This window comes from Saccopteryx leptura, chromosome 9 (assembly GCF_036850995.1).
Source record: "Saccopteryx leptura isolate mSacLep1 chromosome 9, mSacLep1_pri_phased_curated, whole genome shotgun sequence".
In the NCBI taxonomy this organism is placed as follows: Eukaryota; Metazoa; Chordata; class Mammalia; order Chiroptera; family Emballonuridae; genus Saccopteryx; species Saccopteryx leptura.
In genome coordinates, this window is record NC_089511.1 from 35,088,149 (window position 1) to 35,108,462 (window position 20,314).

Here is a 20,314-nt window from a genome sequence, read left to right on the forward strand (position 1 = left end):
TTTGATGCAGAAAAAACTATTTAAATCTATGAAACTTAAAAAAAAAAAAAAAAAAAAAGATCGTGTGTGTTGGTGGGGAAGGAAGGGGGGCTGGCTTTTGTGGAGGACTCATGTGTCTGATGGCGAGACTCCTGTGCGTGGCCTTATTGTGGTTGCTTGAATTCCTTCCAAATGGGCCTTTCTTTCCTTTCTTCTTCCCCACCCCCCTGCATGGCAAAGGGCCCCCTTTTCATACTTTACATGTTGTGATTTCACTGAGCCCTTCCAATTGGTCGTCAACAGTTCATTTGTGCCAGGACCTTCTGTAAACTCTGCACGCGGGTCTCCCGGCCTGACCACCCACCGAAACAGGCTGTCTAAACAGCGTGTGTCTGGGCCTCAGACACAGCAAGTGAGTTCAAGATGGATCCTGTCCAAGGATTTTTTTTTTCTTTTCTCTCTCCAAGTTGAGGTGGGGGTTGGGTGGGAGACCCTGGTAGCACCAGGCCTGGCTCAGATGCGGCCTTTTGAAGTCGGAGGGTAATAAGCTCCTGTCTTGTGTCATTTTTCTCCATGGTTTCCCTTGAGCTTTAGTAGAAGGATCTCTCTCACTCTCCCCGGTTTGAGGAGTGTTGTCGATCTCTGTGCCAGGAACACACATGTTAATAGGAGCTTCTTTCAACCTCATCCCAAATGCTTTTATGACCAGGGTTTGACACCCCCTCCAACCCAACTTAGGATTTTCCAGGCTATGCCCGTTGGGGTGCAGCTCTCGCTGGTTCCTGAGTGGTCCTTGGCCTGTAGCTGGCAACATTAGGAGTTGCCTGATGACACTGAGGAAGCCCCAGCACATGCCAAAGTCCTGTGACCAGTGCCCACCCTTGGTCTCATTTAACCCTCACAGCAGCCGTCAGAGCTCGGCACTGTTAGCACCCGTTTTACGAAACAGGAAATGTGAAGAGTGGAGGAGAAAAGACACTCCTCTGGGTTGATACGACTCAGCCATGTGGGAGGATTAGGATCCAGGTGCATCTGCTCAGGGATGGTGTCCTGTGCTTACGCTCCAGGCTGCTCACAAAAACAGAGACAGTGGTCCGTAATCATTTCCGATGTGATTGCCTTATGTGTATGTGAGCACATCTTTGTTAAGGTATACTTCATACCATACGATTCATTCATTTGAAGTGAATAATTCAATGATTTTTTTGTATATTCACAAAATTCTACAGCCATTGCCACAGTTAATTTTAGAATATTTTCATCACCTTAAAAGAAACTCCATACCCTCTAGCAGTCATTCCCCCCCTACCTCCTTCCTCCTACTCCTGGGTAACCACTGATCCACTTTCTGTCTCCACGGATTGGCTATTCTGGACATTTCACATCCGTGGAATCCTACACTATGTGATCTTTTGTGTTGGGCTCCTTTCATGCCTCATAATGTCTTTAAGGTTCACTTACATTGTAGCGTGTTTCAGAACTGCATTTCTTTTATGGCTGAATAATATTCCATGGTGTGGTTAGACCCCATTGGGTTTATCCATTCATCAGTTAGTGAACATTTTGGTTGCTTTTATCCGTTGGCTGTTATAAATAATGCTGCTATGAACATTTGTGAGCAAGTTTTTGTGTGAACATATGTTTTCATTTCTCTTTGGTGTATACACCTAAAAGTAGACTCGCCAGGGCCCAGGGTAACTCTATGTTTAACTTTTTTTTTTTTTTGTATTTTTCTGAAGTTGGAAACGAGGAGGCAGTCAGACAGACTCCCGCATGCACCCGACCGGGATCCACCCGGCATGCCCACCAGGGGGCGATGCTTTGCCCATCCGGGGTGTTGCTCTGTCGCGACCAGAGCCACTCTAGCGCCTGGGGCAGAGGCCAAGGAGCCATCCCCAGTGCCCGGCCATCTTTTGCTCCAATGGAGCCTCGGCTGCGGGAGGGGAAGAGAGAGACAGAGAGGAAGGAGAGGGGGAGGGGTGGAGAAGCAGATGGGTGCTTCTCCTGTGTGCCCTGGCCGGGACTCCTGCACGCCAGGCCGACGCTCCACCACTGAGCCAACCAGCCAGGGCCTATGTTTAACTTTTGAACAGCTGCCAAACTGTTTTCCAAAGTGGCTGCACCATTTTGCATTCCCACCAGAAGTGGAGGAGGGTTCCAGTTTCTCTCCATCTTCTCCAACACTTGTTATCTTTTTTATTCTAGCCATTCTAGTTGGCATCAAGTATTAACCTCATTGTGATTTTGATTTGCATCCCCCCTAAGGACCAATAATGTTGAGCATCTTTTCATGTGCTTCTTGGGCCATCATCTATCTTCTCTGGAGAAATGTCTGTTCAGATCATTTGTCTGTTTTTCAATTGTGTTATTTGTCTTTGTGATTTTCTGTTTGTGTCTTCTCCTTGCAGCTGGCTGAGGAGAACTTCATGAGCTGAGACTGCGTCTTGGCCGTCCACGCACTCACTTCTCTCACTCCCATTCACGTGTGCAGTGATTCAGTGGGTCTGTGGGAGGCAAAGTATTTGCATTTCTAGTAATTTCACAGGTGACTTTGAGGTTGCTGGTTTGAGGACTCCACTTTGAGAACGACTTCCTAAAGAAAGTCTCCCAAATGTTTACAAAGAAACTATTTCAAGACTTGTTTCTAGTAGGATAATTTGTAATGACAAACAATGGTCACCACCTACATGGCTCTCAACAAAAGAAAAAATAGATATTGTCATATGTTCACAAAGTAAAATATTGAATGGCAGTAAAGAGGGAATGAATTTTAGCTCACACATAAATATAAATGGTTTCCATAAAGCAATAACGAGTGAGGAGAGCCAGTGCAATCCCTGGCCGGTTAGCTCAGTGGTAGAACATTGGCTGGTGTGTGTATGTCCCCAGTTCGATTCCTGATTAGGGCACAAGGGAGAAGCAACCATCTGCTTCTCCACCTCTCCCTCTTCTCTCCCCCCACCTCTTCCCCTCCTGCAGCCGTGGCTCAATTGGTTTCAGCATTGGCCCTGAGTGCTGAGGATGGCTCTGCAGAGCTTCCACCTCTGGCACTAAAAATAGCTTGGTTGAGAGCATGGCCCCAGATGGGGTTGCTAGGTGGATCCCGGTCAGGTGCATGTTGGAGGCTGTCTCTGTATCTCCCCTACTCTCACTTAAAAGAAGAAGAAGAAGAAGAAGAAGAAGAAGAAGAAGAAGAAGGGAGCCCGTGCAGAAGGAGATACTATAGGAAGTTGAGCAACCTGTCAAACTCAACTATATATTATCAATAGACATTAATACATATTATGTAGTAAAAGTATAAAGACTGACATAAGGTTGTTTAGTATAATTCAAGAGAGCGGCCCACCTGGGAAACTGCAGTTGTGTCTGTCAAATTATATTTCTTAAGCTGAGGGGTAGGCTTTATTGGGGGAACCATGGGCTCCCAGGCTCACTGTATATCCTTCCTGAGCTTTAGGCCAAGATGCTAGCCTGTCCTAACCGTCTTCTGACAGGAAGTCATTTTCCATGGGTGGTCATGTAGACAATTAAGAAGGTCAAGGTGACCACGTCTTGTTTATTGCTTGTTATAAAGAGTACCAAGCCCTCGGTATGGGGTTCCTCAGCTGGGGTACAGCACACTGCATGCAAAGCCACCATCTCAGTGGGCTCTCAGCACATTGTCCTGTGAGACTTGCCTCAGAGGTAGTGACATGACTATACTGACACTCTTATTGTTTGCTGTGCATGTGTGAGTAAGGAACTGGCAGTGACCGACTGAGTCTCATCTGTTTCAGCGCCGGGGCCGGAGTCCAGCTGACCTTCTAGCTGCTGGGTCATCTGGTCATCTCCTTCATTGGGGCTAGTTACACCTTGCCACCTTTCATGGAGTTGGGGTTCTTCCCTGACTGTTGCATATCCATGTTAACACATATGTTAGTTATCTGAATTATTGTGTAATTAAAATGGAAATATGGCACAGGAAGCAGCTTTCTCCTTGGAGAGCTGTTCAATTTCTATTTATCAATGGGAGGCTTCTTGAAGTCAAATTTGGGTCATGAAACCTATCCTAAGACCTAGCCACAGGCCTATTTGTAGATTTTTCTAACCTGATTCTGAGACTGAAGTTTCTTGACTGTGAAGGTCCCTCACAGGACTGAATTATTTTCCATAAGAAACATGGTGACCAGAATGCAGAGCTCTGAAGCATTATTGCTAGTTGAGCAGACAAGGGCATACCTTTGAGGCTTCCAAAGGCAAAGGCTACCTAAGGGAATGGGTTAGGGTAAAGATCACCAGGGTCAGCTCTAGTAGGAGAAGGCAGTGTGTGTATGTGTGTGAGTGTGTGTGTGTGTGTCCGTGTCCCAGAGCTCTGTGTTAACCCATTCAGTGGACTCATCTCACTGAACAGCAAGCAGCAGCCCAGGTGGCCCAGGTGCTGTCAGTCAAATTCACCAGGTATGCTGCTGGCAGGGAGAGCTGGATGTTAGGCATGAATAGTAGAGCCATGGACTAGCCATCAGAAATAGGATTTCCCTTTCTTTCTTTCTTTCTTTCTTTCTTTCTTTCTTTCTTTCTTTCTTTCTTTCTTTCTTTCTTTCTTTCTTTCTTTCTCCTTTCTTTCTTTTTCTTCTTTCTCTTTCTTTCATTTCTTCTTTCCCTTTTCCTCCCTCCCTCCCTCCCTCCCTCCCTCCCTCCCTCCCTCCCTCCTTTCTTTCTTTCTCTCTCTCTCTCTCTCTCTCTCTCTTTCTTTCTTTCTTTCTTTCTTTCTTTCTTTCTTTCTTTCTTTCTTTCTTTCTTCTTTCTTCTTTCTTTCTTTCTTTCTTTTGTTTTGCAAGAGGCAGAGAGAAAGAGACAGAGAGATAGGAGGAACATAAAGCTATTCTCGTATGTGCCCTAACTAGGGATCAAACCAGCAACCTCTGTGCTTTGGGACGATGCTCCAACCAACTGAACCAACTGGCCAGGGCTAGGAATTGGAATTTAAAAATCTAGATTTGGGGAGAAAATTGGTTGTCGTGGCCATATCGAATTGCTATAAAAATTTCTAAGCAGACCAGTGTTGGTTCTTTGGACACACTTTAAGTAAGCTTTGTCTATAGAAATTAAGAGATCTATAGAAAGTCATTTCTGGGTTGAATTGTGTCCTCCCAAAAGATATGTTCAAGCCCTAACCCCCTGGTCCCTGTGAATGTGACTTTATGTGAAAGTAGGGTGTTAGCAGATATAATTAAGTTAGAATGAGGTCATACTGAATTTGGGTGGGCCCTAATCCAATGGTTGGTGTCCTTACAAGAAGAGGGAAATTTGGACCTGGAGACAAGATGTGAAGACAGGGGCAGGACTCAGAGTTAACCCAAGCCAAGGAACGCTCAGGATTGCTGGCAATACTGAAAGCCAGAAGACACAAGGAAGGATTCTTCCTCAGAGCTTTTGGAGGGAGCAGGGCCCTGCTGACACCTTGATTTTGAACTTGTGGACTCCAGAACTGTGAGAGAATAGATTTCTGTACTTTTAAGCCACCCACTTTGTTATGGAGGCCTTAGGAAATCAACTAAGTTAATGACAAGACAGGGACTTGAACCCAGGTCTTGCTGACTCCAGCACCCCTTCTCCCACAGTGTCACTCAGGCACGAGGCACCCGAGGACAGTGAGGACAGATGGCTCGGGGGATGGGTGGGCTTTGCTACAGGCCTCGGATTCCTTTTTGAAGCTTCCACATGGGCCTGGCTCTTAGATCATTCTTCTTTTGCCTTGAGCTCTGTGGGTTCAAAGCCAAAACCATAAGCAGTTTAATCATTGTCTGTCCTGGAATTACCCCAACCAACCAAGCCAGGATCGTGCGGGTCGTCTAGCCTGCTAACTCTTTGTTCTTCTTGTAAGCCTCTTCTTAAATGCGGTCAGAGGAAGGTTTAGCCTTGTCCCAGGAGGCATGACGGTTGCCCTCCCTGCTCCCAGCACTGATCACATGAGGCTGGTATTCTTGACAAAGCCCTTGTGGCATCCTTTGCAGAATTATGTTTTCCGATGAGGGCCCTTCCCTGCCCTCTAATTGCACACATCTGCCAGGCCCCTGTGAGCAAAAGGAGGCCTGGGCATGCCCATTGGTGCAGGGCCCGGGGGTGGCAGCCCCTGTAATTCTCCATGGCTCTGGGATTAAAGTGGTGAGCATCCCCTCGTGAACAAAGAGCACCAACAGTGGACCGTGAAATTGAGAGGACAGTAGGTGATACTTTAAATAATGCTAAGATGTGCCAGAGGTCAGAGATCAGAGCCGATAGAGCCTCCAGAGTCATGGCCAAAAGGAAGGAGGATGGCCTGGTGCTCATGAAGCTGGATTCAGGCTTGGGTCCCAATCCTGGCTACCTCAATCACAAGTTAGGTGACTGGGCAGGATACATAACCTCTCTAAGTCTTACCTTCTTCATCTGTGAAGTGGGAAGAACAGGGACACCTCTCATGTAGAATTAGTGAGGTCAATAACATAATGCCTGTAAAGAGCATTGCACAGAATTTGTCAAGGTGTCCATAGTTGGCAGTGATCATTACTTCGCAGCACATGCTGTTGACACCACCTTCCAGAGGAGCTCGCCTTGAAGCCCACCTCCAGCTGTGCCGGGTAGTTCAGCGCAGCTGGAGTGCCCCACCTGAGCTTCTGCATTGCCTTCCCTTCTGCTTGACAGCTTTCTCCAGCGCCATGGAACTTGATCAGCTCACATGCAGAGCTGCCTAGCAATGTCATGATTTAATGCCTCCAGGAGTAACCCTCAATCAATGAAGGGTGGGATTTGGTGGATAAATACCCCAGGTTCCTCATCCTTCAGGGGGACAACTTTAAAGTGCATTCTAGATGGTTTGTCCAAGGACCCCAGAGGCATTGAATCCCTGCTATGTATAGTGGTAGCCCTCTTGTTAGCTCACTTTTTATTGGCTTGTCTCATTTCCCTGACTCACTCCCCACTTGCTCACTTGGACTTCTAGAGGTCACCTCCCAAAGAAAATATGGTCACTCAAGTCCTTGTTTCAGGGTCTTCCCTCAGGGGACATATACTGAGACAGCTGCTATAGGGAGGCAAAGGATCAAATATTGGCAGAAAGTAAGGGACAGGAAAGAGCGGGAGGCCAAAAATTTAAAAACAAACTATTGACTACAAAGAAAACACAAATTCACGGACTAGTAGGTTGGCTTGAGAGCTAAAGAGCCAGAGAATGAAGAATGGTTCTCATGGTCAAAGAAAGGATGACATTTCAGGACAGCGAGCGCTGGTTGATGCGCAGAGCCCGAGAGAGGCGGTGAAGATGCATTGCACCTTTCTTCCTCCTAAGAGCTTCTCTCTGCTTCTGGAGAAGGCAGGAGTCTCTCTCTAAACCCAGGTGTAGACCGAGTGAAGCTTATAGATACAAATGTCAGAGAATTCCCAACACAGATCCTTGGGAGGTGGTCTGGGAGGTTCCTAGGACTCATTTCATTATCTGACAAGATCCCAAGGAAATATACTTTTCCTTGTAATTTTTTTGCCCAGGTTAATTGCATATCCCCCAAATAGGCTACTATGTACTTCATGTCTTTGAGCCCATTTTACTCCTAGTTATATACGCATTCATTTGACTTTCTTACTTGAATTAATTAATTATAAATTAAGTCAAGTTTCTTCATGTAAAATAGACTCTTTCTAAATGAGCTTTGAGTGGAAAAATAAAGAGGTCTTTTATGGTGAAAATATTGGAACCCATCTGATTGATCTGACATCCTATTTCACATACAGAAGATGGAAACTAGAATGGTTTGCTTTAGGTTACACATTTGGACAACAGATGAATATGCAAACGTATTTCAGAATGGGTTTTAAAGAAAAGAGGGCCATAGAGTAGCATGCAAGACTAAGCATTTATCTCTTGTTCGCACGTCTGTTGAGGTTTGGCTGATCTACAGTGGCTCAGCTGAGCCTATGCTCTGAGCTATGGGTTGGGCTAGCATGTTGTTCTCATGGTCAAAGAAAGGATCGCAAGAGGGAAACCCAACTGTGTAAGCTCCTGTCAAGCCTTTGCTAGCGTGATGTCTGCTTAACATCTTAGCCAAAGCTTAAAGTCAAGCGATAGAGAAATGCATTCCTTCCATGGAGGTTGTGCTGGGGAGGGAGTGAATATTTGTCGATCAATGATCCAATCTACCACAGGGGCCGAATCTCATGAGTAGAGAGGCAGTGTTAAGCACAAGCTCTCTTGGTATAGATCGTTGCAGGAATGGTATATCTTTTCCAGCCAGAAGCTTAAGCATGGCATCCTAATTCAGCAGGGCTTCCTGGTTGATTGGTTTCCTGCAGCCATGATGGCTGCCTTTCCCAATGAGAAGTCCATGAGTATTCTTATGCTTATTCTTATGAATTCAATGTTTCTTTTTCCTTCTGGCTTCTAAATTTTATTACTCATTACCGCTGTCTTCCAGCAATGTCATCCTACTGTGTCTTGGTGTGCTTTTCTTTGTATTTATCCTACTGGAGTTTCACTGATCTTCTTAAATCAATAGGTTTATAGTTTTCATCAAATTTGAAACAGTTTTGACCATTATTTCTTTAATTACTTTCCCACTTCTTTCTCCTCTAGCCCCTCCTATGGGACTTCAATTGCACACACATTAGACTGTTGGATATTGTCCCATGAACCTGTGTTTTGGTCTATGTGGTTTGCATTGCAGTGCCTACAAGTTCTCTTTTCATCTGCAATGATTAATATTCTGTAGAACTCACCCAGTGAGATTCTATTTTTAGATACAATATTTTCAGCTCTGGACATCCGATTTGTTTCCTTTTTTTATATCTTCCAATTCTTTCTGCATTCTGTTCATGTTGTCCTTTAAGTCCTTGAGCATTCTATAAAAGCTGTTTAAAGTCCTTCCGTGCTGATTCTAACATTACTGTCACTTTTGGCTCTGTCTATTTTTTTGTGACTGGTTTTTATCCTGGTTATAGGTCACATTTTACTGCTTTTATCTGTCTAATATTTTTTGATTCGTTGCCAAACATTATAAACGCTTGTTATTGAGTTGTTGGATTTGGTTGTCTGCGGCTAAACAGGGTTGAAATTTATTTTGGCAGGAGGTTAAGTTACTTGAAGATCATCTTGATCCTTTTGAGGCTTGTTTTTAATCTTTGTTGGGGAAGCTCTAGGGTAGCCTTTCCTTTAAGAGCCCTTTAGCTCTACTGCTAAGACATGACCCTTCTGGAGTTTTTACTGAGTATCTTGGTTTATCTGTGGCCCTAGAGGGGGCAGCCCAAAGTTAAGAAAGCTGAGTTCTACTTTGGGTCTGCCTTCAGGCTTGCTCTGTTATGCTACCCAAATGACTTAACATCACTTGGCCTTCCTTTTCTCACATGTCAGATGTAGAATTTGGTCTTAGTGGTTTTCATGCTGTTTTTATTCAGTCTTGGGATTGCATGGAGGGTCATGAACAAACATCACTGGGGGCAGGGGATAGAGGTTTGAATGAGAAACCCCTTACCTGATTTCTGTGTCCAAATAGCTTTATGTTTGTTCCACGTATTGAAATTTTGTATAAGGTTTCATAAGGAGGATGTCTGTTAAGTAAAAAAAAATAAAAAGAAAAGAAAAATTGAGAGACCACTATATCAATATCTCTAGGTTATTTGCCAGCTCCATGTGACATTCAGCAAAATCAGTGAGTCAGTCTATATGAGCATTATTAGCAGATGACTCTGGGATGCAGGCATCCCTTTAGCGTAGGGGTTGGGAAACTTTTTGGCTGAGAGAGCCATGAACGCCACATATTTTAAAATGTAATTCTATGAGAGCCATACAACGACCCGTGTACATTATGCATTATCCAATAAAAATTTGGTGTTGTCCCGGAGGACAGCTGTGATTGGCTCCAGCCACCCGCAATCATGAACATGAGTGGTAGGAAATGAATGCATTGTAATACATGAGAATGTTTTATATTTTTAATGTTATTATTTTTTTTATTAAAGATTTGTCTGTGAGCCAGATGCAGCTATCAAAAGAACCACATCTGGCTTGCGAGCCATAGGTTCCCGACTCCTGCTTTAGAGTTTTTTGGATATCAAAGCATATGAGATAATTTCCATTATGAGCTAAATTGACCCTCGGAGTAGGAGAAGTGATATATCTTTCAAAAAATGAAAATAATCTGTAAATATCTGTATAAATAAATAGTAGTGAAATGCCATCTTATTTCACTAGATAAATGAGTTTGAACCATTTTTGTATCTAACCCTCTACCACTACCTTCCTTTTCCCTCCGATTTGTAATTTATTTATTGATGACATGAGTAAATTTTATCTCTATACTAGGTTAGGGTATCTATGCTAAGAGAAGACATTGCATTAGGTTAGTGGTTCTCAAACTTTTTGAAGTCGGGGCACATCTAAAATCCTACAAATAATTGTAGGCACACTATATGACAAATTTCTGAGAAATATGTTATAATAAAATCAAATATTAAAGAAAAAAATATAAAGTTCAAGTGTGCTTTTATGGTAATTAAATACAATAAATATGATAAAATTAAATTTATTTTGACATTAAAAAACATTTTTATGTTACATTTTATGAGTTATGCTTTTTAGAATTTATAAAAAAGAGGAATTAAAAAATAAAAAACAACAAAAATGTTATCTTTTTATATATAGATAAATTCTTAGTAAGATTTAGTAAATTCAGCAGGTCCCAACGCGAATGTGTTAAGTTTTTTCATTCTTGTGTTTATGAGAAACATGAGCCTAATGTGTCCTAGCAATTTCTTCAATGTTTGGGCATATATTTGAAAGGCAAACTCTCATTTCCTCATCAATACATTGAAGAATTCCTCTCTTTTTACTCTTAATTGTGTTGAGTGCAAAAAAACCCCACCATATATATCATCTTAACTTTACACCAAACAAAGGATAGAAGAAACTTGCCTCCAGTCTTTCTGGGGAACATGGGGGGTAGTGTAAACAATCCAGCACCACAGCTTAACAGCCTTTTGCAACCTAATCAGGCAAATGAGGTGGGCGTGTTGGGTAGACTGTCAGCTTCCAGCCAATTCCCCACACCTCTGTCCCCCCAAAATCTAAACTCCAAAAACCCTGTTGGTTTTTGGTCCCCAACAGGCATATATTTCTCTGGAATATCATATGGTGCACCTGGAAATCTTCTAGGGCACACCAGTGTGCCCTGGCGCACACTTTGAGAACCACTGCATTAGGTCATCACTATACTAGGAGATCAGAAACTAGTTCACATATGTCTACATAAATGTGCTCAACCCAGTCTCTACATAGTCATTCACAAAATCTAGTCTCCATCACTCTCCTACATATTAGAGACCTAATTTATTAGAGGGTAAAATATGTTTTGGCATAAACTTCTGTTGAATCTGGATATAACTTGGGTAGTCCCAACAGAATTTGGTTATAGCCACTTTAAGGGTAACATTAGTCTTTGGTGTTGGAGTATTTACAACGTGACGTGTGAGAAATTTTTCCAAATAAAATGTGTCCTTTATGAGAAACCAGAAGTTTTCGTGGACATTTATCTGGGATGATAAGGCATGAACAAAAACCGAAGCCTGGTTTGGAGAGAGGGCTCTGTGCCAAACAAAACAGGTTTCCTGCCTGAGAGGTGAGACACGGGGTGATGGTCAGGAACGTAAGACAACCGAGGAGTGGGCTTCATGTGCCTCACTTTCTAGCTGAGTGACCTTGGGCTCTCTGTGCCCATCCTTACCCTTCACTCTTGCCATCTGAGCAAATGCCAGTCTGGCTACCACCTGCCTGCTCCTGCGTTTCTCTGTGTGAGGGCTTGCTAAGAACTGGCTCTACCCAGCGTGTCAGGGCAATTAGTGCCAGCGAGCCAGTGTCCCCAGCCAAGGAGGATGGAAGTTAGTGTGTTAGTGAGTAACTCCTCCAGCTCCCTGTCTCCTAAGGGTGAAAAGCTCTGGGGTGCGTGTTCTAATCGTCCTGTGGAGCTCTGTGGGGGGACCACACCCTGGGAGCCCTCAGTGTAACACTCTGGACAAAGCAGCCTGCATTGGCTGCTTCTCTCCCCTGTCCCGTTTCCCCACATCCCTATTGGTGTGTCCTGTGATTGCCTCCTACATCATCTACTTATGTGATAATCCTTGCCGCAGGCTTTGCTTGGGAGCCCCCCCCACCCCCACCCCCGCTCAATCTGAGACAGAAGAAAGCAACCCAACATAAGTGAGTCGCTGGCATATACCCCAGGCTCCAAACACACAAGTGATTTCTTCCTTCTGTCTCTGGGTGGGTCCAAGAGGCTGGGACATGCCCAGTTCATGGGGCGAAGAAGTAACCCCGGCGCCAGGGTAGAAAGAGATGTGAAGGCGGTGAGTTAGGAGGCTCCTTGGAACTTCACCTTGGTTTTATGCATCCATGTCCTCATCAGCAAGCTCATCCCTGATTCCCGGAAGGCGGTGACGCGTAGGCAGTCCAGACCACTGGAGGTGTGAGCTACAATGGCGGAGTGCCTGGCAGCTGGGAGGGTGGCTGCAACCTCGGGGAGGCAGCTGGTATGTGATAAGATGTTGCAACAGCAGCAGGGAGGCGCAAAGCCAAATTCCAACATTCTCACTCAGGTAGAGGATTCGGGGATGGGGGAGTGTGCTCTGTAAATGAACCATCACTGACTCGATCTCCTTTATCTGTCGCCCAGAATGGTGTTATTTCCTCCCTTGAAAATGTCTTCAAGCCGCGTAGATAAAACGTGAGTATTATTTATTATATCACATTCCTTCCCTGCTAGCTTGCCAGCCTGGGCTACCGAGGTTCCTTATCAATTAATGCTCTCTGCACAGGCCTCCCCTCCCCCAGTCTACTCCCGTGGACCAAAGCCCTGAGATCCTGCCAGGGCTCAGGCTGGGCTTGCCCACAGGGAGCCATATTATATACATGTGGACACAGACACTTAAAAATAAAACCACCGGCCAGCCTCAGAGCACCTCCTTGGCTCACAGGAGAAATGCTAGGTTGGGTGCTGGCGTGGACCCCTGGCTGCCTGATCCCTAAGTGCTCAAGGCCTCCCCTGTTATGCTGGGAGGTTCAACCGGAGACCCACAGGCGGGCAGGCGAGAAACGAGGAACGCAGGGGAGGCAGAGAAGCTGCTTAGAGGAGGCCCCATGCTGCTTCAGGCCTGGCGGATTAGAGGAATATGTAGAATTTCCAAATTTAGCATTCAGGAATCGCTTCGTATAAACAAGGGCCGCTTTCTCTGCTGAGATGCGAAGGAGATAATGCCAAAAAAGTCCCCCTTTGCGACTGAATCCTGTGATTCTGCAGCCAACCTCCAAGTTGACTGTGGGTGCAAGTGAAGGGCCGCTTCCTGCCTGTCCCTCTGCATGGGTGGTCGGGCTTAAAATGAAATATCCAGGCTGACAAATGCTTTTACAAAGGCCAGATTATAAACTGTAAACCTACTGTCAGCTGGGCAGAAGAGAAATCTAAATGCTTCTCTACCATTTACAGATTTAGTTTGGCCACAAGACGAAAGCACTGCTCGAGTGAGCCGCGGCCTGGCATTTATAAATTGTTGTCGGAGCTGCAGGGGCCGGGGATGAGGGGATCGATCAGCCAGGAAGCAAACAGCCTTCCCCCACGTCTCCGGAGATCTGGGTATTGTCACGTGGACACCATGCTCCAGACCAAAGAAAGCAAAACAATTTCTACAGGGGGCAAAGTGTAAGGATGCATCTATATTTTGGGAGCATCCAGGTTCAAGAAGAGTGTCAAAGGGTGAATTATTTCAAGGGGGAAAACAAAGCTATATGCCAGGAAACACATATGATGGGGTTGGTCCGGGAGGGGAGATGAGTTTTTGGTTCCCTTTTGCTGCATGTGTTTGTGGGAATCCAAACTCGTATCTTCCCGCTAAAGAGCTAGCCTTCTCTCCTAGCCATTTGGAAAGAGGGCGGGAAGCAAAGAGCTGGAAAATTCTGCAATAACATGTGTTCAGCATCCCGGCTTTTCCATTCAATGTAGAAGGGCACAAAGTCCAGGAAGTGTGGGCAAGGGGGAAGGCTGGGGAGGGGTGGTTTGGGGGGCTCTCCCTCTCCGGGCCACACCCCTCCCACTGGCCAGCTCATCACTTGAGTCAATCTTGAAATAGTCCATTTGAGTCATATAAAACCACAATGCTTGGGAACAGGTGGCTTGCTCTTTCAGTCAAAAGCTTCCCATCTGCTTGGACATGGGAGGGTTGGGGGAATTGGGATCCTGTGAGCCCGAAAGAGCCAGGGGAGGTTGGACAGGGCACATGAGTGATCAGACTGTCCTATCCACAAGCAAAACCAGAGGAAGAGTCATTGTTCAATCTTCTTACCCAACCAATATTTGCTGAGCACCTGCTCTGTGCCAAACACTATTCTAGAAGCTTGTGAAGCATGAATGTACAAAACATGCAGAGGCCCCTGTTTTCCCAGAGCTAACATTCCAGAGGGAAGAGACAGACTGTGAGCAAGAAACATGACTACCCAGAAAATTGCACAGAGGGAACAGCTGATGCAAAGGCCCCGGGGTTCGACTTTGCCTGGAGAGGTGAAGAGTGGCAAGGAATCCAATGTGGCTGAAGCAGAGAGGTTGAAGGGAATGTGGGGAGATGAGATCAGAGAAGTAGAGGTCAGGGAAGGCAGACGGTCAGGGGCTGTGCTGAATAATTTGAGAGCCACTGATCTCATGTGGCTCCACACATGTACATCCAGACTAATTAAAATCAAATTGAGCTAGAGACCCTGGACAGTTTGCTCAGTGGATAGAGCATTGGCTCGGCATTCAGATGTCCCAGGTTTGACTCCCAATCAGGGCACACAAGAGGAGCAACCATCTGCTTCTCTTCCCCTCCCGCTCCTCCCCTTCTCTCCTCTTTTCTCTCTTGCAGCCAGTGGTTTAGTTGGTCCGAGCATTGGCCTCAAGGGCTGAGGATAGCTCAGTTGATTTGAGCATCGGCCCAAGACGCACATTGTGGGTGGAACCCTTTCGAGGAACATGTGGGAGTCTGTATCACTATCTCCCCTCCTCTCACTTAAAAAATAAAAGCTAGAAATCAGCACCTCAGCCACACTAGTCACAATTTCAAGTGCTCAACAGCCACACATGTCTGGTGGCTATTGCATTGAATAGTGCAGATCTAGAACTTTCCATCATGGCAGAAAGTTCTACTGGGCAGCGCTATTCTAGGGCCTTGTAAGAACTTGTAAAAGTCATCTAAAAACGATGGCTTCTACTCTGACAGACACGGGAGACCATTGGAGGGTGCAAGAACAGGACTGATGTTTTTCAAAGGGTCATTCTGGTTGCCATGCTGAGAAATGATTCTAGGGAGAAAAGGAAGAGATGGACAGATGTGGTCCAGAGAGAGGAAGTGACCTGCTTAGGGTCACCCTACCCAGTGTCGGCAGAGTCAGGTCTAGGATCAGGTCTCCTGCCTCTCAGTTGGGGACTTTGCACACTGGCAAGGGTCTTTATTATTATTATTATTATTTTTTTTTTTGTATTTTTCTGAAGCTGGAAACGGGGAGAGACAGTCAGACAGACTCCCGCATGCGCCCCACCGGGATCCACCCGGCACGCCCACCAGGGGCGACGCTCTGCCCACCAGGGGGCGATGCTCTGCCCCTCCGGGGCGTCGCTCTGCCACGACCAGAGCCACTCTAGCGCCTGGGGCAGAGGCCAAGGAGCCATCCCCAGCGCCCGGGTCATCTTTGCTCCAATGGAGCCTTGGCTGCGGGAGGGGAAGAGAGAGACAGAGAGGAAGGAGGGGGGGGGGGTGGAGAAGCAAATGGGCGCTTCTCCTATGTGCCCTGGCCGGGAATCGAACCCGGGTTCCCTGCACGCCAGGTCGACGCTCTACCGCTGAGCCAACCAGCCAGGGCCGGTCTTTATTATTTATGCATTAAATTATATATGGACATATGTATATGTGTATATATGTACGCATGTATATGTATGTATTTATGATATATAGATATGTACCCATAAATGTGTATCTGTAATATACACATATGTATGTACGTATGTATGTGTATCCATACTCGCATGTATGTATGTGTATATAATTTTTCTGATAACCATGTTTTACTTTTTAACGGCTTCATTGAAGTATAATTCATGTACCATAAAACCACCCGATTTGAGGGCACAATTAATTGACCTTTAGTAAATTGGCTGAGTTGTGTGACTGTCAAGCCAACCTGGCCCTACGTGTTCTTTGGCGCAGACTCAGATGAAGGGTCCACTAGCAGTTTTTGGATCTGGAAGGGCACGGCAGCCCGGCTAAGGCCGATCAAGCAGCTGCCCCAGCTGGAAACTGTCCTCTTCTCGGGGTCACGGGGGTGCAAGTGGCTCGCCATTGAGAACTGTTCACACGTAAGTCAGGCACATCTTCAGGCAGGGCCCTTCTAGAAGAGATGTGTCACATCTGTTCTTGCCCCCTGACACCCCCACTTCCTTCCTCTGGCAAGCGGTTTCTCCCCATCTCTTCTCAGAATCTCTAAGCATCTTGCTTTATTCCTGGTTTTTCCAGCCTTCTGGCCAAAAGTATACACAGAGAAAAATATACAGAGAGGTTAGGCTCTTCTTCCCACTGAGCTAATATTTAGGGGAAAGAGGATTAAACAGATAGTCCAGGGTTGGCTTGTATGACCGCATTATCCTTTAAGAAGTAAAAGGTTTTAGCAGAAAAAAAAATCCAACTAAGAGGGAAGAAGTTCAAAGTTCTTTAAAAGAAATGATTATGATTTATGGCCAAGTCATAGAGTAGAATTAATTGAACACCTACTATGCATAGGGCACTGGGGTTAGAGAGATGAGCAAGGTCAAGTTTCTGCCTTCTAGGTGTTTCTAGTTGGCAAGACAAAGTCACTCATTTATTCATTCACTTATCCATCCATTCATTTACTCATCAAATATTAATTGACCTAGCATGTGCCAGGTCCGCTCTATAGAGATTAATCAGGATTGGTTCTTGTCTTTAAGATGCCCATAGTCCAGCTGAGAAAAAGGTATGTTTGGCCTAGACTTTTCATTAGTGTTTTAAGTCTCGAGGTCCAGGGTGTTACCTGGAGAACTTGACTAGAAGCCATAGACAAAGGTGAGATGTGAGCTGCCCTGTCTAAAAGCCTTGCAGGGAGGGGAGAGCTGGGGATGCTGATGGACTGGGGACCCCCACACTCCTACACGGAGAGTGAGAAGCTGGTGAAACAGTTATGTGATCTTTACACAAGTGCTGGGCAAATACACCCATCACTAAATTGCTATTTTCACCGGAACTATGAAAATTTTGAGACTAAAAAAAATAGTGAAATATTTAATTTAATGGGATATTATATGGCAATAAAAATCCACCACCTGGATGAAGCTTGAAAACATCGTGGTGAGCGAAGGAAGTCAGACACAAAAGGCCACATGGTGTTTAATTCTATCAACAGGCAGATCCGTAGAGACAGAGAGTAGACTTGTTGGGGCCTAGAGTTATGGGGAAATTGACGGTGACTGCTAAGGGTGTGGGGCCTCTTTTTGAAACGATGGCAATGTTTTAAAATTGACTGTGGTGACAGTTGCACAGATCACTGAATATACTGAAAACTATTGAATCACACATTTCAAATGGGTGAATGACTTGGCCTGCCAAGTATATCTCAATAAAGCCATTAAAAAATTAACTTCTTTGTTTTTCATACTACCTTTACTAATACAATCACCTTGGAAAATGAAAAACTATAGATAACTAAAAAGAAGAAAATAGATGACATCATGTCCCTCTTAAAAACAAACCCCATGGGCCCCTTGGTACATACGATCCCAAATACCTCTGTTTTAGGTTTTGTTTCTGTTGGTTTATATTTTTGTGTTGACGTAGTTTTTAACAAGTGTGGACTCACAGTGTAGAGAGTACTTGTGTCCTGACAGTCTTTGAGATATCTGTTTTCTGGACAGAGCAGATCGAATTAGACTGTGGAGCCCCAGTAAACATCGCAAGCACAGCCACATAGCAGTAAAATCGCTGCTGGAGAAGACACTTTGTCCAGGGTTCTGGAAGTTTCTGTCGGGCGGCTGCTGAATTCAGGTTTCATAAACAGGAGAGTCACCATGATTGTTTCCAGAGCTGAGCAACTGTCCTGAGCAGGCTGTAGGACAAACTCTGGTGGCAGACCAGCGAATGATGGTTCAAGTCAACCCCAGCAGAAAGGGAAAGTGTTAAAACAGAACGTTTCACCCCCCCCCCCCAAATCTTTATATCCCACTTCCTTTTCATTTATTTGTCTAGTTTTTTTTTTTAATTAAAAGAAGTAAGTTATGCACAAGGCTACTAAAAGCTTCATGTACAAAGAAGAGGATGTTGTGGCAGAAATTCTTCTCTCCCAGGTGTTATTTATATCTCTCTACTTGGGGCCACCAGCACCGCCAGCTCCTTATGCGATGTGACAATAGGCTGTGTCTATGCTAGCATTCATCCCACACCTGCCTCTCCCCCCATGCCCAACTACACCCATGAAAATATCCTACTTGCTCTCTTCTCTCTTTCTGGTTCTCTAATTTAAAAAAAATATGTTACCGGCCCTGGCCGGTTGGCTCAGCGGTAGAGCGTCGGCCTGGCATGCAGAAGTCCTGGGTTTGATTCCCGGCCAGGGCACACAGGAGAGGTGCCCATCTGCTTCTCCACCCCTCCCCCTCTCCTTCCTCTCTGTCTCTCTCTTCCCCTCCTGCAGCCGAGGCTCCATTGGAGCAAAGATGGCCTGGGCGCTAGGGATGGCTCCTTGGCCTCTGCCCCAGGTGCTAGAGTGGCTCTGGTCGTGGCAGAGCGACGCCCTGGAGGGGCAGAGCATCGCCCCCTGGTGGGCAGAGCGTCGCCCCCTGGTGGGCGTGCCGGGTGGATCCTGGTCGGGCGCATGCGGGAGTCTGTCTGACTGTCTCTCCCCATTTCCAGCTTCAGAAAAAAAAATATTACCTTGAAGATTGTCCTATGTCAGTACTAACAGATACAGTTTATTCTTTTGATCGCTGTGTAATATGCCACAGTATGGATATACCATAATTTATTAAACTAGCCTTCTATTGATGGACATGGGTTATTTTTAGATTATTGCTATTACAAATGATGCTACAACGGATACTTCTAAAACACATGTTTTTGCCTTTCATGTGAACATAACCATAGAATAAATTCTTGGAAATTTACTTGCTAGATTAAGTAATTTATACATGAAAAGTTTTTATAGCTCTTTCCCAGTTGTATAGTTTGTTGCAAAATATGACTTTCCAGTAGTAATTTTTGCTGCTCCCTTAAAGGGAGCAAGATTCAAGTGTCTTCCTCCCCTTTCCCAGATCCAGAGAGACATGAGTTCAAGATCACAGAGTGCACTTACATCATCACTCAGCAAATGCAACCACAGCTGCCCTGCATTCGGTCTCCACGAGGACCTGCTGCTGAGAGGAGGTCTGGTGTGGGCTCTGCTGTAGGTGATACCACCTGGCCCTCAGTATCCATCTCTCTCTCTCTTCCTTTATTCATGAAGCCCCCTGAGTTTTTCTTTTTTTAAGTGAGAGGAGAGATAGTGAGACAGACTCCCACATGCACCCTGACTGGGATCTACTCAGCAACTCCCGTCTGGGGCTGATGCTCCAGTACCGAGCTATTTTTAGCACCTGAGGCCAATGCTGGGCCCAACAAGCTATCCTCAGCACCCAAGGCCACACTAAAACCAATCAAGCCACTGGCTGTGGGAAGGGAAGAAGGAGGGAACAGGAGAGAAGCAGATAGTTGTTTCTCCTTATGTGCCCTGACTAGGAATTGAACCTGGAATGCCCATACACTGGGCTGACTCTCTAGCTCAGGCATGGCCAACATATGGCCCATGGGCCAGATCTGGCCCGTGTAATGAGTTTATGCAGCCTGCAATTAAATTTTTAATATTCTCTGCACGACGCACTGTGGAAATGAAATAAGTGGTACTTTTAAATTGTTATACATAAACATATCTTCAGTAATCTTCAGCTCAATTTATATTTGTGAACAAACTTTTTCTTTAATGAATCTAAATAAAAGTACAAGATCAAGACTGAATGATTTACATTTGGAGGCTGTGTTAAGAATAGCTACTACAAGTATAGAGCCAGATATTAAAAAAATAATAGGCGATGCAAAGCGCCTCAACACGTCACATTAGTTTTTTTGTTAATTTGTTGTATTAAATTACTTATATTTATTCATAAACAAATTACATAATAAAATTTTGTTTACTTAAACGAATTGTTTTTGTATTTAACATTTTTTTTTCTTTTTTAAAGCTGGAAACAGGGAGAGACAGACAGACTCCCGCATGCGC